The following is a 14864-nucleotide window of genomic DNA, read 5'->3' on the forward strand; positions in this document are numbered from 1 at the left end:
TGGCATGATGTCCACGTGAGATCACACATCAACACGATGAAATGTGGGGAATGAACACAAGACGGACCTGCCAAGTCGGGGCTGTAATCCCTTGAGTTCCTCTGACAAAAGTGACCGAGTGTGGAGGCACTGGTCCCTGTTGGGTTGCTCTGTGTCTACGACAGGGAGCCTTGGGGCTGCCTTCCTTCAAGGAGCAGCCTGCCTGCAAATGCTCAGGTCGGGGTGGGTGCATTCATAGAATCTTCCAGACCCAACCAACCCAGAAGGCAGTGGTGCCGGCAGTGAAGCGTACAAGAGAACATGGAGCAGCATGTTAAAATGCAGATCCCTGGACCCTCCTTTAGAGGCTCTAATTCAGCCGCTCTGGGTCGGTGCTGACACCGGCTCCAGACCAACCTGGCAAGCACTGCTGAGGGCTTTGGCTCTGCTGCCAGCCAAGAGGGGTAAAGCAGACCCTCTTCACCCAGGAACTAGCTCAACTGACTTTCACGGTCCTTCGCGGTCAAAATTCTCTGCATCGGTATTTTTCATAATACCCTGTTACGCGACCTGGTTAGTTCAAGCCAGAGGAAACCAGGAGAAGCCGACAGGGGTTATCTTCTGGGCCACTCCCCTCCCCACCGCGGCCCCTCACTCCTGGGGTGGGTGAGAGAGAACACAGCCCAGACACGGCCAGTCCCCGTGTGCCCAGGAGCTCCACAGAGAGCTGCCCCATCAGAGGGGCGGATGAACCCCAGGGCTCAGTGTCTGCTGGGCTCGAGCACCGGGAAGGCCCTGACACTGAGTGTTCAGGGCTCCAAAACGAAAGCACCCGTGGATTCTGAAAGCGGTGGCATTGACATTTGGAGTCCCCCTGTGTGAGAACAGAGAGACCCCTGTGCCTCCTCCTGGCTCTCTGAGAAGGGGAAGCAGCGCTGGTGGGACTGAGGCTCTCCGCGGGGGAGGTTTATGTCTCCAGAAGGGCCTTCAGATGGGAAGGCAGCAGCGTGTCCTCAGGGCCGTGCGGTGGACACGTGCGCGCGTGTGCCGGGACGCACAGAGCCAGGCCTTCTCCCGGTCACTGTCTGTCCCTCCCCGCTCCCCACGCAGGCCGCAGGGCCTGCCTCTCCGGGGGACCCCTGGACAGTTCTCCCTGACGTCTGGGAGGCAGCCCCTCAGGCCCCAGCCCCCGAGCCGGCATGGATCCAGCCACCCCCGAGCGCTCCCAGCCCCAGGCCGACTTCCCCGCAGAGGCGGTGGGCCTGGGGAAGGGACCGCAAGCGGGGGCGGGCGCCTGAGCGTGTGTGAACAGTTCAAGTTCAGACGGGAGATCTCGGGCGATAACCCAGGCCCTGGATGGTGCCGCTCGACAGGAAACCTCGAGCGAGGAGACAGCTGTGGGCCGAGGGGAGGAGCTGCTGCTCCCGCAACCGCACTGCGAGGCGGTGGAGCCGGGAGCCCGCCCTGGCCGCGTGGGGAGGAAGGGTCCCAGAGCCCTGCCCTGCGCCCAGGGTTCCTCTCCCTCTGGGGAATTCGGTTAGTGACTTGGGGTGGGGTCCGGCACACCTGCGCTTTGGCTGTGGCTGGAGAGAAGAGGCCAGCCTCGGAGTGCACCGGGCAGGCTGTGACAGCCTGGGCAGGACCCACCTCTGTCGGACGTGGGTGGCCAGGGCCCAGGGGTGTGAGCACGACTACCCCTAGAGAAGCCCCGGAAGCCAACCCCTGCTTCTCCCGTCCCCTTTCAGGGGGGACCTCCACACGTGGAACAGTGAGCTTGGTCTCAGAAAGCTCAAGCTTGCCTCTTCAAAATCCCGGGGAGTTGTTTACTCTACCCCATAAAGTACTTGTGTCTGATTTCCAACCGAAATAGCATGTCCTCCCCAAATCTCGGAGAAGCTGAAGCTTGATGCAGTGGGAAGCTGCTCAGCGGGGCCTCATCCTGGGCTTCGCCCCCAGCCTGCCACAGTATAGCAAGAGAAGCCCATCACAGGGTCTACAGAGGTGGAGGAGGCATGGCCCCGGGTTCAGGGAGCCCTCAGCTGGAGGGCGCATCAGTCAAGCAGATAGATACCCAGGTTTCTGCTGTGGGTGCTGCCAGAGCCCCGAGGGGGTACCCTCAGTTGCCTGGGGCCAGCAGGCTGGTTTCCAGAGGGCAGGTGAGGGCGGCAGGGATGGCCCCTCTACCTCCCTTCTGTCCTATGGTCTTCCGTGGATTGTTCAGGCAGCTCAGCTCCTGATGCCCGGAAACCTGCTTGGCTTCTTGGGTACCCGACTGCCAGCGGGCAGTGGTATGGCTGGAGCGAGGCCGTGGGTCAGAGGTGCTTTCACCTGGCAGGGCTGGTGCTCATGTCAGGGATGGGGCCAGGAGGGACTTGCGTATGCAAACATCTCTTTTCTGCAGCACTGGATAATAATAGCAACAATGACGATTGTGCTCTTCATCAGCAGTAATTGTTTTGATGTTCATGCATAAATGTATTAACATTTCCCAAAAGGCCACTAGAGTGAAAATTTCTGTATATTTGAAATACTTCCAAACGCCAGCAAGTCAAATCTGGAAATGTACTGAGCCACAGCCAAGTTCGAGGTGCTTTGCTAGATGGACGAGTCCCTGTCCCTCCACTTTCTGCTTGTTTAGAACTGTGCCGCACACACCTGGTTTGACTTAAGGGTTCACGTTATTTGTTTTTGTTTGGGTCGTTTAATATTATAAATGTAATATAGTATCATAGAATTTCAAAGAGCACAAAAAGGTGCAAAGCAGAAAATATGTAAAATTTTCCGGACCTCCTCCTCCACTCATTCCTCTCCAGAGTTAACCATGGAAAATATATTTTGTGTATGTAGCTATTCAGATATATAGATAGGTAGATAGATAGATATAGATACTTGTTTACTGTGGTAAGTTATAAATGATATAAGATTACCATTTAACCATTTATAAGTGTGCGATTCAGTGGCATGAAATACATTCACAATGTCGTGCAACCATCATCACTGTCTGTTACCAGAACTTTTTCTTTTCTTTTTTTACTGTCTTATAGACTTTTTATTTTTTAAAGAAATTACACACTTAATAGTAATAATAATTAATAATACACTAGTTTTGGTGTGTAGTTCCTTGAGTTTTAAAGTTTGGGTAGATTCATGTAACCATGATCACAAACAGGATACAGAGCAATTTCCCTCCCCAACTTCCTTATGTATTTTAGAGTTTTATATATTCAGGATTCAATCCTCTTTTATATGGGTGATTCAAAAATATTTTCTCCCGGCCAGTGGCTTCTCCTCAAACAAAGGGAATATACTTAACAAATTATGTGCAAAAACTTGTACACTGAAAAGCACAAACCACGTTTACAGAAACTAGAGTTCTCAATGGAGAGATTTATCATAATCATGAATGTTTCCAGAACTTTTTCATCATCCCAAACAGAAACTCCATCCAGATACGTTTTTGTGTCTGTATAAGTGTACATATGCAGCCTACATAATATACCTCTTCTTTTTTATACACAAATATTAAACACACCATTCCAGAGCTTGCCTTTTACCTGATTATCCTGAAGATCTTTCCACAGCAGCACACACAGAACTATCTGTTGTGTTTGTTTTTTTGAACTCCTACACATGAATACACCAAAATTTATTTATCTGGTTTCTGGCTGGTGGACGTTTACCTTGTTTTTCTTCTTCTTTTTTTTTTTTTTCTTTTTTCTGCTCCTGCAGATAATGTTGCAATAAATATCTTTGTGCATATATCTCTGCATACTGTGAGACTTTATCTGCAGAATAAAGTCTCAGAGAAATGGCAAAATACTGCTTGGAATGTTTACATGAGGGTTTTGCTCTAGAGTGGATTTCTTCTAAATGGTTCTAACATTCAAGAGCGTAATGAGAGGGCTGTGGGCTGTGTGCTGAGTGACAGAACAGAGGCCTGGCGAGACGTGGCCTCTCCTCTAGGCTCTGCGCCACGGGCACCTGGGGACCTCAGGAGAGTCACTTCACCTCCCTGACCTTTAGACTCTTTATCTGCAAAGTGGAGCACATAAGATCTGCCTAGCTTCACTTCACTTCACTCTTGTTAGGATCAAATGAAATCAAGAACGTAAAAGAGTTCTGTAATTGGAAAGTGTAGAGCACGTGTTTGGTATGACCACAGTTGTTATAGTATCAATCCCTGGAGCCAACCGGGAAAGGCACGGGTCCAAGCTGGCAGCAAGGGGGAAGAATGAGCCCCTCTTTCCCCCTCTCTCTCTCGATAGATATAGATATAGATGTATATGTATACATACATGCATGTATGTATAGATACGCATATACGTATATATCTCTGTGTGTGTGTGTGTGTGTGTGTGTGTGTGTGTGTCTTGCTTATAACTGTGCCTGGTACAGAGCAAGTGCTGTCCACTAAATTGAGAGACTTGTCCGCGGGCCTTGAGGGGCTGCTGGGAAGGTGGAATGAGTGGAAGGAACTGAAACGTGAATTCTGCTCACCAAGGGAGATCACTGCCTGCCATCGTTTTACTCCCAGAGCACTGATGAGGGCGTCATCTCCCTGGGGTCTCCTCAGCGCCCCGTGCATCTCTCCTAATGGGAAGATCCACTTACTTGCTCACCGCCCTACTCAGCTGTGAGGCTAGATCTGTGTCTTTACTTGCTCCCCACTGCCCAGCACAGTGCCTGCACCTTCTGCTAATAATGATGGCCTATCACGGTGTTTTGAGTACTTACTAGGTATCAGGCACTGTGCTAGGTTCTTGCTTACATGCCATATGCCCCCTCCTTACAATGCCTCAGAAGTTAGGAATTATGGTGGCTGTTTTCAGAGAAGGAAACTGTATTAGTCTGCTAGGGCTGCCGTAACAAAGTACCGCAGACTTAGTGGCTTAAACAACAGACATTAATTTTCTCACAGTTCTGGAGGCTGGAAAGTCTGAGCTTAAGGTGTCGGCAGGGTTGGTTTCTTCTAAGGGCCTCTCTCCTCGGCTAGTAGGTGGCCATCTTCTCTCTGTATCTTCACGTGGTCTTCCCTCTATGCATGCCTGTGTCCTAATCGCCTCTTCTTATAAGGTCACCAGTCATAATGGATTAGGGCCCACCGTAAGACCTCATTTTAACTTACTTTCCTCTTTAAAGACCCTATCTTCAAATACAATCACATTCTGAGGTACTGGGGGTTAGGGCTTCAGCATACGAATGTTGAGGGGACACGATTCAGCCATAACAGAAACAGAGGCTTTGTGGTCATAAGTGTGATGAACGATGAGCGAGCAAAAGAGTGAATGGATTTGCACCCAACCCTTCAGCAGAAATCAACCACTCTCTGCGTGGAAACCAGAGCTTCGTTTATGGGACGAGGGCAGAAAAAGATAAAGTAACTACATTCGGGTGGATGAAGGCAAATCACAGAGGACCTCACAGAGCAGGCTGGCCCCCTGGGAGTGCAGCCTGGATCTTAGGCCCATCCTGCAGCTCACCTGTCTTGCATCTCCAGCCAACCCAAGGGCCCAAGGCAACTGTGAACCCCATTTATCCAATTGGCTTCAATCTTTTTCTTTTAAATTTTATTCATGTTTTTTTTTTTTTTGTGGTACGCGGGCCTCTCAGTGTTGTGGCCTCTCCCGCCATGGAACACAGGCTCCGGACGCACAGGCCCAGCGGCCATGGCTCACGGGCCCAGCCGCTCCGCGGCATGTGGGATCCTCCCGGACCGGGGCACGAACCCATGTCCCCTGAATCAGCAGGCGGACTCTCAACCACTGTGCCACCAGGGAAGCCCTTATTCATGTTTTTGACATTACAAAAGTAATGTGTATTTGTTGTAAAAAGAGAAAACCCTGTAATTGCTCCTCATCTCATGAAGAGTAAAATCCACTGACCAAAGAGGTTCTAACGAATGCCCCCACCCTCTTGTCACCTTCTAACCTCATCTTCTAGCACTATCCCTCTTCCATGCCACCCTGGCCACACCCACTCCCTTTCTGTTCAGACACACCAGGCTTGGGGTCACCACAGGACCTTTGCACCTGCTGTCCCTCTGCCAGGAGTGCCCTTCCTCCTCAAACCCTCACAGCTGTGGTCTTCTAACCAGCTATGAAAAACGGGATCCATCTCTTTGTCATTTTGTACTTCTATTTACCTGACCAGTAGTGAGATTGAGGGTCTTTTTATATGCTTATAAGCAATTTATTTTTCCTTCTCTGAGAATTGCCTACTTTTATATCTTTAGCTGATTTTTCTCTTGGACCAGTTGTCTTAGCTTTCATTTTCCAAAGTATTACTGACTAAATTCTAAACCTATAAAAAGCTTTAGGAATGAAGCAGTTCATCACAGAATTTTTTACAATGGTGAAAAATTGGAAACAAATGGCCAACCATTGGGGAATGGTTAAATAAATAGTGGAAGGATTATGATGCAACCTTTAAAAAGAATATTCAGTAAAACTATAAAGTAACATGAAATATGAATATGTGAAATAACATGGAAATATAATTTTAAATTATAACACTAACTGAAATGTTTTTTTCAGGGAAAAATTTTTTATGTAAGATGATTACAGTTTATAAATAACAAACGCTTTGGAAGGCAATCTGCCATCATGTTAATAGTAGTTGTGTTTGAACGTGGTATTACGGGTGATTTTGATTTTTTCTACTTTCCTGCACTTTTATAATGAGTAGATTTACTTGAAAACAAAAAGTGATCACAGAAAAAAATTTTAAATTATTGCACAAACATAACAAATTTAATGGAAATAAAAACAGAGAAAGGGAGATATTTACTTATAGTCCTATTATCTCTATGAAATCAAACTGCTCCCTTTTTCCCCCATTCCCTTAGAATCCTTGCCTATGGGAAATAATTTGTAGATGATTGTGACCAGATGATTAGCTTTACAATGAAACATGAATATTTGAAATCCAACACTGAGGGGGGAGTTGAGGAGACTGGCAAATTAAAGCGATTAGCAATAAATTACATGGTACTGATAAATGACATAGACTTGTTCTGCAGGTCAAGGTGATTAGGATGTCTCCAAGTGGGTCAGCCTCTCTGGGCATTGACCAGTGTGGGTCCTGGCCTCACTTTTTTTTTTTTTTTTTTTTGCGGTACATGGGCTTCTCACTGTTGTGGCCTCTCCTATTGCAGAGCACAGGCTCCGGAAGCGCAGGGTCAGTGGCCATGGCTCACGGGCCCAGCCGCTCCATGGCATGTGGGATCTTCCCGGACCAGGGCACGAACCCATGTCCCCTGCATCGGCAGGCGGACTCTCAACCACTGCGCCAACAGGGAAGCCCCCTGGCCTCACATTTGACAGCGGGTCAGCTGTACCTGTTAACCCCCCAGACCTTTCAGCCCCTTGCCTCCTCCAAGAAAGAAGGTCATTTGTAAACTCAGGACATCAACTACTAATATGGATCCTCTGAGAAGGAAGGTCTCCAGAGCCTGGTGAGGATCCCTTCTCCTCATCCCTGAAGACCAGTAAGTGGTCCAAGGGTATTACCAAATGGTGGTTAGGACTCTGGACCACATGGTGTCTGGATTATGGATTCAGACAGGCCTGGGTTCAACCCTGGCTCTAGACCTGAGGCATGTTATTAAACCTCTCCAAGTCTCAGACTTCCCAGCTGTAAAATCATAGTTGCTGTAAGGATCAAATCAGAAAACTCACACATGCTTCCTGGCACAAAATAAATCTTCAGCTAGTGGTTATAACTATTACCCTGTGTGTCTAGCCTATATTTTTCCTGCTGCAGTGAAAGTTAGTTGCTCAGTGAAAGAGAGCAACTCCCCAGGCCCTCCCCTGGGTGCCCATGAGGCTGCGGTCGACAGGCTGAGCATCACACCCGGCAGAGGTACCCCCTTTGCTCTGCCACTGCCTTCCTGAGAACACATGACTTCCTGTTTTCTAAATTCTTGGCCTGCAATGTCATCACCGATTGTGTCTGAGTCTGGAGGTGGGGCTGGGCAGCAGCAGGACCCTGGGCTCAAGGTTGGAGATGCAAAGGGAGATCAGGAGTCTTGGAAGCTGCTCCTACCTGAATCATAGGCTATTAGTATTGATGCCATTAGCTTCTACGTAGTGAGAGCTTACCAGCCCGTCCCATTTACCTCACCCACCCTGGGAGGTAGCTACGATTATCCCGTGTTCACACAGCTAGTTAAGCAGCAGAGCCAGGTCTCAAGTTGTCTACCTTCAAGGGATTAACTCTTGCTGTGATGCTAAAGTGCTTCGTATGAAGGCAGAGACAAGCTGGTCATGGGTGGGATTTTAAAGGCCCTATAGACTTGGGAGAATCTGTGTTCTTTGTGCTTCTGGAGGCAGAACTAAGACCAAAGTTGTTGGTTTTTTGTTTTTTTTTTTCTTGCGGTACACGGGACTCTCACTGTTGTGGCCTCTCCCGTTGCGGAGCACAGGCTCCAGACGCACAGGCTCAGTGGCCATGGCTCACGGGCCCAGCCGCTCCGCGGCATGTGGGATCTTCCCGGACCGGGGCACGAACCCGTGTCCCCTGCATCGGCAGGCGGACTCTCAACCACTGCGCCACCAGGGAAGCCCCAAAGTTGTTTTTTAAAAGCTCCGAAAATTTGAGCTCTTCACCAGTAATTGATGGGTGGTGAGCTCCTGGTCACCTGAGCTATTCAAGCAGAGGCTGGAGGTATTAGAGAAGAAACTCCTACTAAAGGTAGGAAGCTCTGAATGAGAGAAACCCCAGACGCACCAGGATAAAGTGGAGAGACTGCATCAGACGACATTTGGGAACTTTCTCGCTGAGTGATCTTTCTGAGACTCCATTTCCTCCTCTGAATAGAACTGGCAGTCATTCTGCCCATGTCATACAGCGTTGTTCTGGGGATTAAACCAGATAACACAAGGACAAAGAGTTCTCTAAACCGGACACAGTGCAAGTGTAAGTTACCTTGTTATCATTTGCTGAAGCCAGGAGTTCTCAGGATATCCACACACTACTGAGCTCCTGTTTTATACCAAGTGCTTTATACGTATGCATTGTCTGGTTTTATCCTCATATACCCTGAAAGGTGGGTTGTTTCATCTTGAGCTGGGGAAGCTGACCAGGTTCCATCCCCAACCTTGGCCTGATGGGACATGACGGGGTGGGAAGTCCTGGTCCACTCCTGCTGCTGCTTGTACCTTCAGAGCCTCTGTCGTGGCAAAGAAGGTCACCTGACACCCCTGGGCTCAGCACGTGCCACCAGGCAGGGCGCTTCTCCACACACTGTTACTCATTTCATCTGCATAAGTATCCTGTGAAGTCAGTCTTATTATTAAAACCCCTTTTGCAGATGGAGGAATTGAAGTTCAGAGTGGTTAAGAAAGCTGTCCCAAACCACAAAGCCAGTAAGAAGCAGATTCAGAATTTAAATCTTAGCCTTTCTGGCTCTCAGGCTTATGTTCTCTCCTCTTCTCAAGTGGCCTCATATGTGCTAGGTGAGAAGGGGAAATAAGCTAGTGAAACCAAAATGCATCATCTGTGCTTTCCAGGGCTGGTCGGGGAGGGAGACACGATGTGAAAAGTTCACAAACTGCTGTGACAGTGTCAAAAGCCAGCAAATTCAGGGCTGTGAATTCAGAGCTAGGCGAAAACTCTGTGTCCTACACCTAAAGGTGCGGTGCACCTAAGGCAGAAAGGTTAGACAAGTACCTGGAATTGGGAGACTCAGTAATCCCATCCAGCCCTGCTGCTAGTCTGCAGGTGTCCTCAGGGGAGGTACTTTGTTCCTCTGGTCTCAGTTTATCAACCTGTGAATTGGACTCAATAATAGCACCCTGCCTACCTTCTGGGCTCTCATGAGAATCAAACTTGATCAGGCACAGGAAGTCGTTTTAAAAGTACAGATTGGGGTTCAAATGGGAGGTATCCTTAGTAGTTGGATGTGAGGGAGTTCAGCAGATGCCCCGCTCCTAAAAAGGACTTGCTGGAGGGGGAGATGGGTACCAGTGTGTGTCTGTAGCTTCGGGCTACAGCAGGGCCAGGTTGATTAAGTCCTGTTCTCTGTGTTTGCGGAAGCTTACAGTCTGCCTGAGGGACAGAAAAACAACACAATTCAAATACATCTCACCCAGAGAAACCAGACCCTGTGAAGGACAGGTGTCTCCTCCAGGCTGCCTTCTGGGGCCCCAGAATCTTCCTGTTAATGGTCAGTGCCATGAAACTTTCTGAACTCAGGGCTTTTATGAAGATGACAAAAGGGTGTATAGAGGTGGCTGGGTTCACTTTCACTACTAAGACTCATAACATTTTGATGGCAATGAACGTATGGACAGATACGCTGTGATCTGACTCCGGTTTCCCCTGGAGTCTCACAGGGTGTGTTCCAGGCATCCTGTGTCGACCAAAAAATAATGCAGGAGGCTGCAAATAAGGAAAGAGTTTATTTGGGGTCTTAAGTACTGGAATTCGGGAGACACAGATTTGGGTAACCCTGAAAGAGTGTTCAGAGGAAGAGAAAGCATCAGGGACTTATAAAGACGAACAGCCGCCAGGCTGTTAAGAGTTGCCTGGAGAGAACTGTGATTGATTCTGACATGAGTTGGAAACTATTTGTCCTTAAGGAATCTCAAGTTGTTCTAGAGTGCGGGTCCCATAAGTAGATAGACTGTCATGTGTTATTTTAGGGTAAGGGTCCAAAAAGTATCTTGAGTTTCTAGCAGGTGTTCTGGATGACATCATCAGGTCAAAAGGTCAGATTCCATCCAGGCTGAGATGTGCATAAGTCACACTTTCTTAATGGTCTCCTGGCTCCATTTTAGAGAGCTCTCTTAGCAATGCTGACACAATTTTGATTTTCCTTTCACACCTGCTACCTGGCAGGAAGGCTCCAGCTTATCATGCTGTCGGCCCACTTCACCAGTGCCTACTTGATGGATGACAGTGTGATGACAGGGGGGCCGGGAAACACCTGGAATCCAGGTTCCCGGTTCAGCCAGGCCCTGGCTATCTGGAGCGGCACCAAGTTTGTGGTGGGGATTGCAGTGAGTGTGCTGGCAGGCAGTCTCCTGGCTATGAGCAAACACAAGCTGCAGGCTGGGTCCCCTTTTGTCCCCAGTGTTCTAATCTCAGATCCACTGCGGGAAGTACCTGAGTATGCAGGGCCAGCTCTTCTGAAGCTCCAGCCTGCTTTTTCTCCAAGTGACATTAGGGTCATGCTTTGCCCTGGAGTAACTGGAATCACCTCTAAATCGCCTCTTTCTCAGCCTGGCCACCTGGCGTGAGGCCTGATCCTGGAGCACCTGTAAGACCACTCCAACCCTGCAGCACCTAGATGTATTCCAGCCCCGCTGGGTTTCAGTTTCCGTATTTGCCATGTGTCTGTCCGGACACCGGGGTCCAGGGAGCCTAGGGCTGTGGCCCGTGGATTGGGTCACCTGTTGCACCTGGGTAACGTTGGGGAAGGATTCCCTTTCTCAGCTTTGCTGAGTCTGCCTTGTGCAGGGGCCCACGGAGTGGCTTGTGGAGGCCCAGGTTAGATGGAAAAAGGATCATGGGTTCAGGTTCCACCCCTAGCTCTCACCCTGAAGCTCAGCTGGGAGCATCGCTTTCCTGCTTTGTCAATAGGGTGAGATCCCCTATCACAGGGTCACCATCATGTCCAGGCCTGGGCTAGGAGGCTACTGTTAGGTTCTGTCTTCATTTTCCTCAGCACTGCTTTTCTGCTATGAAGGGAAGGCAGCACCTCCTGAATGGGAAATCACGTGACTGCTTAGACTGCATCCTCTCATCAAATGCTCATCGGTTTAATCTGTGTCGCCTCATGTGCAGGATCTGGCTACCTGTGCAGTTGTGAACACCCAGAAGTTAGGCAGATCAGTGTCCCTAGTCCTACCCAGTTTAAAAGTTCTTGATATGATTTGACCCTTGCTTCCTCAAATAAATGTATTGGTGGTGATTTGGGAAAAAAAAATCACGGTGATGACAATGGCTGATGTATGGAGCACTTATTACATGCCAGGTCCTGCACCCCGTGATAATTATCTTCATTAAGCTTCACCATCACCTAATGAGACAGGTAATATTACTATCCCCATTTTACAGATGAGGAAACTGAGACTTAGAGAAGTTCAATAATACACAGTTCAGAAGTACACAAAACTTACAGTGCATGGGAGTCTTTAATTTTGTTCTTTGTCTCTGTTTGGCATGGAATTTATACTTGTTACAGGGTATGGCTGTGTCACTACGGAAGGCGGCACCCGAGTGATGCTGCAGCTCTGAATCTCAACCCTGCTGTGCACTGGCCCATGCTCATGCCCAGGCCCTACCCCAGACCAATTAAATGAGAACCTGGGGGCATAAGGGAGTGGGCCAATTCTAATATGCAGCCAGGATTGGGAGTGAGAATGCTCAATCAGTATCTGGGTACTAGTTCAAATGCTGGGGTTCTCTGGGGTGCTGTGGACTTGGGACAGGGGATGGGGAGCGTGAAGTAAAACAGCTTCTCCACTTGTCTAGGAAAACAGCCACCATATAACCCCATTAAATACCTCTCTTTGGGACCGAATGTGGTGGGGATAGAAACAGCATGACAAATGGCTCATGGAAGGAGGCGAACAGGTCCCTGCCTTGGGGATGGTGGGGGGCTGGGAAGAAGCTGGAACCGGGAGTGTCTATGGCTCCTGCCTTTGAGTTGTCATCTTGGAAAGCTGCCTGCTGTTCAAGGGAAGCCCCTCCACCCTGGGTGTGGCCTCATGAGCTAAGCCATAAGCTCCATGAGAGCAGGGACTCAGAAGACCCTACCCAAATGCTAGACATCATTAGCCTTATGGGGGAAATTTACAAAAACACCTACCAATACATTCTCTCATTTGATTCTCACCACACCCTTAAGATAGACGTGATTATCCGCCATTTTACACATGGTGAAACTGAAGCCCAGAGAGGTAAGGGGACTTGCCCAAGACCACACAGCTACTTAGTGGCAGGGGAGGGACTAGAACACATCTCATACCCAATCCAGGGCTCTTTCTATTTCAATATCCCCTGACATCAAGCAAAAGGCCAATAAATATTTAATTAGTCACGTAATTGAATTAGGTCCTGGGTCCCTTCAGGGAGCTTTCTGGATGATCGCTGCCTTCCTCAGTCCCATTCCTCCCTGCATGGGCACAGCTGGACTAGGCAGAGGGAAGCTTCCTACCCTGGGAAGCATGTGGCTATTAATAATACCCTTTCCTCGACCAAACCACACACAGCATACTTGTCTTTGGTCATAAAATCATGCTGCTCTTTGAAAAGGAAGAAAGAAAGAAAACCTTTCTCTATTACTTATCTCTGGGGAGGCGCCCAATCCCCTCCCCCACTGCACTGGCTCTGCACAACACCAAGAAATATTTCTTCTTGTTTGTTATAAATTTACTGTCCGGTAATTCTTCTGTTCTCATTTTATGTGACAGGCAACTGAGTGACTGCCTCCCAACCCTTTTTCTGAATCTCAACCACCCCCATAAATTGCCGCTGTCACCTCCTCTCCAGTCCTAAAAGGAAAAACCTTCACCCCAGCTTTGGTGGCCTTTGCTGGGGGCTGGCTTGTCTCCTCGAGGACTTCAGACACCCACCTTTGGTCAGCAGGGGCTTCCGGCACTGCCTCAGGGCCAGAAGGCAGGCCAACCTCGTGTAGGGGGCCTGGCATCTTCCCTGAAAATTCCATGTATCTAATGAATGTCTCCCCTGTGCTCTGTGCTCTGATGCTGGGGGTGCAGGAAGAGGCAAGCGTGAAGAAGATGCAGCCATTGTTCTCCAGCACTCACTCCAGCCTAGATGGAGGGGAATTTCATAACCCATCAATCCATCACACACTGAATTCTCACTAGGGGCTGTGATGGCGGAACCTGAGTCCCATTCCAGCAGCTGAGTGGAGCGGGTGGTGCTAGCCATGGTAGGCGGGGAAGAGGAACCAGCCCCAGCAAAGACAGGTGGGTAGAGCAGGAGGGGCAGTGTGGGGAGAAGGCGTGCTGGGGCCTGGACTTGGGCTGCCAAGTCAGGGCTGGACTTTGCTCAGGAAGACCGGCTCGTGGATGGTTTCTGAGAAGGGGCTATGGGAAGTTTACAGAGATCAGCTGCCCGGCGCCAGGAGGGCCCCAGAGTTAGGGAAGGAGTCAAAGTTTTGAGGACAGAGGGAGTCGCGAGGTGGAGGTGGGGACTCTGGAGCAGCCTTGCATCACCTGCTCCCAGGGCTTGTGGCAGAAGCCGGTGGGGGAAAGAAGGGGAAACATGCTGCCTGGGCCCCCCTGGGCTGCTTCTCATTTGCGGTGTGCGTGCTCCTGGCGAAACCTGAGCTTCTCTGTGCCTCGGTGTCCGTGTGGGGCTGTTGGGAGGATCTGACAACTTATTACGTCAAAGCGGTGTCTGGCACCGAGTAAACACTAAAGAAATGTTACAGTTTTCACCCTGGTCAACAGAAGAGGCAGCTGAAATAGGGTAAATAACCTGCCCCAAGTCACAAAACTAGTGAGGATGAGACCTTGTTCCAGTGCACGTTATCCCATTCCCGTCGCCCCGACGTAGTCCTGCAGGCGGCCACGGGAGGGCGCCCCGGGCCCGGGAGAGACTGTGGCCGCGGGACCGCTGCTTCTCTGATACCAGGCAGGGGCGGAGTGAGACGCCTACTACGCCCCGTTTTTACACCTGAGTTGCTGCACACATACCTGGTAGGAAGAACAGTCTAGACTGAAGTCCGTGTCTCCTCAATCATAGTGCAGTGAGCTTTCAAGTAGAAATGCTAACTTTTATTTAACCAGAATATTTACCGTACCTCTTTCCCCAACTCCGTTGTACTCCAGTTTGCACAGGACAGTTTGACCAAGGTTGTTACGGCAGTAGGGATTAGGGGCCCCTTGGTAATTTGGGGTGGTTCCGGAATG

General features: G+C 49.5%; 1 protein-coding gene across 1 annotated transcript in view; it reads left to right on the forward strand.

The window, feature by feature from the left end:
• CD247 (CD247 molecule) overlaps nt 1-14864 on the forward strand; it is a 77559-nt gene that overhangs the window by 54847 nt on the left and 7848 nt on the right. The gene's annotated exons all lie outside the window — the stretch shown is intronic.

Source organism: Mesoplodon densirostris, chromosome 2, assembly GCF_025265405.1.
Source record: "Mesoplodon densirostris isolate mMesDen1 chromosome 2, mMesDen1 primary haplotype, whole genome shotgun sequence".
NCBI classification, from domain to species: Eukaryota; Metazoa; Chordata; class Mammalia; order Artiodactyla; family Ziphiidae; genus Mesoplodon; species Mesoplodon densirostris.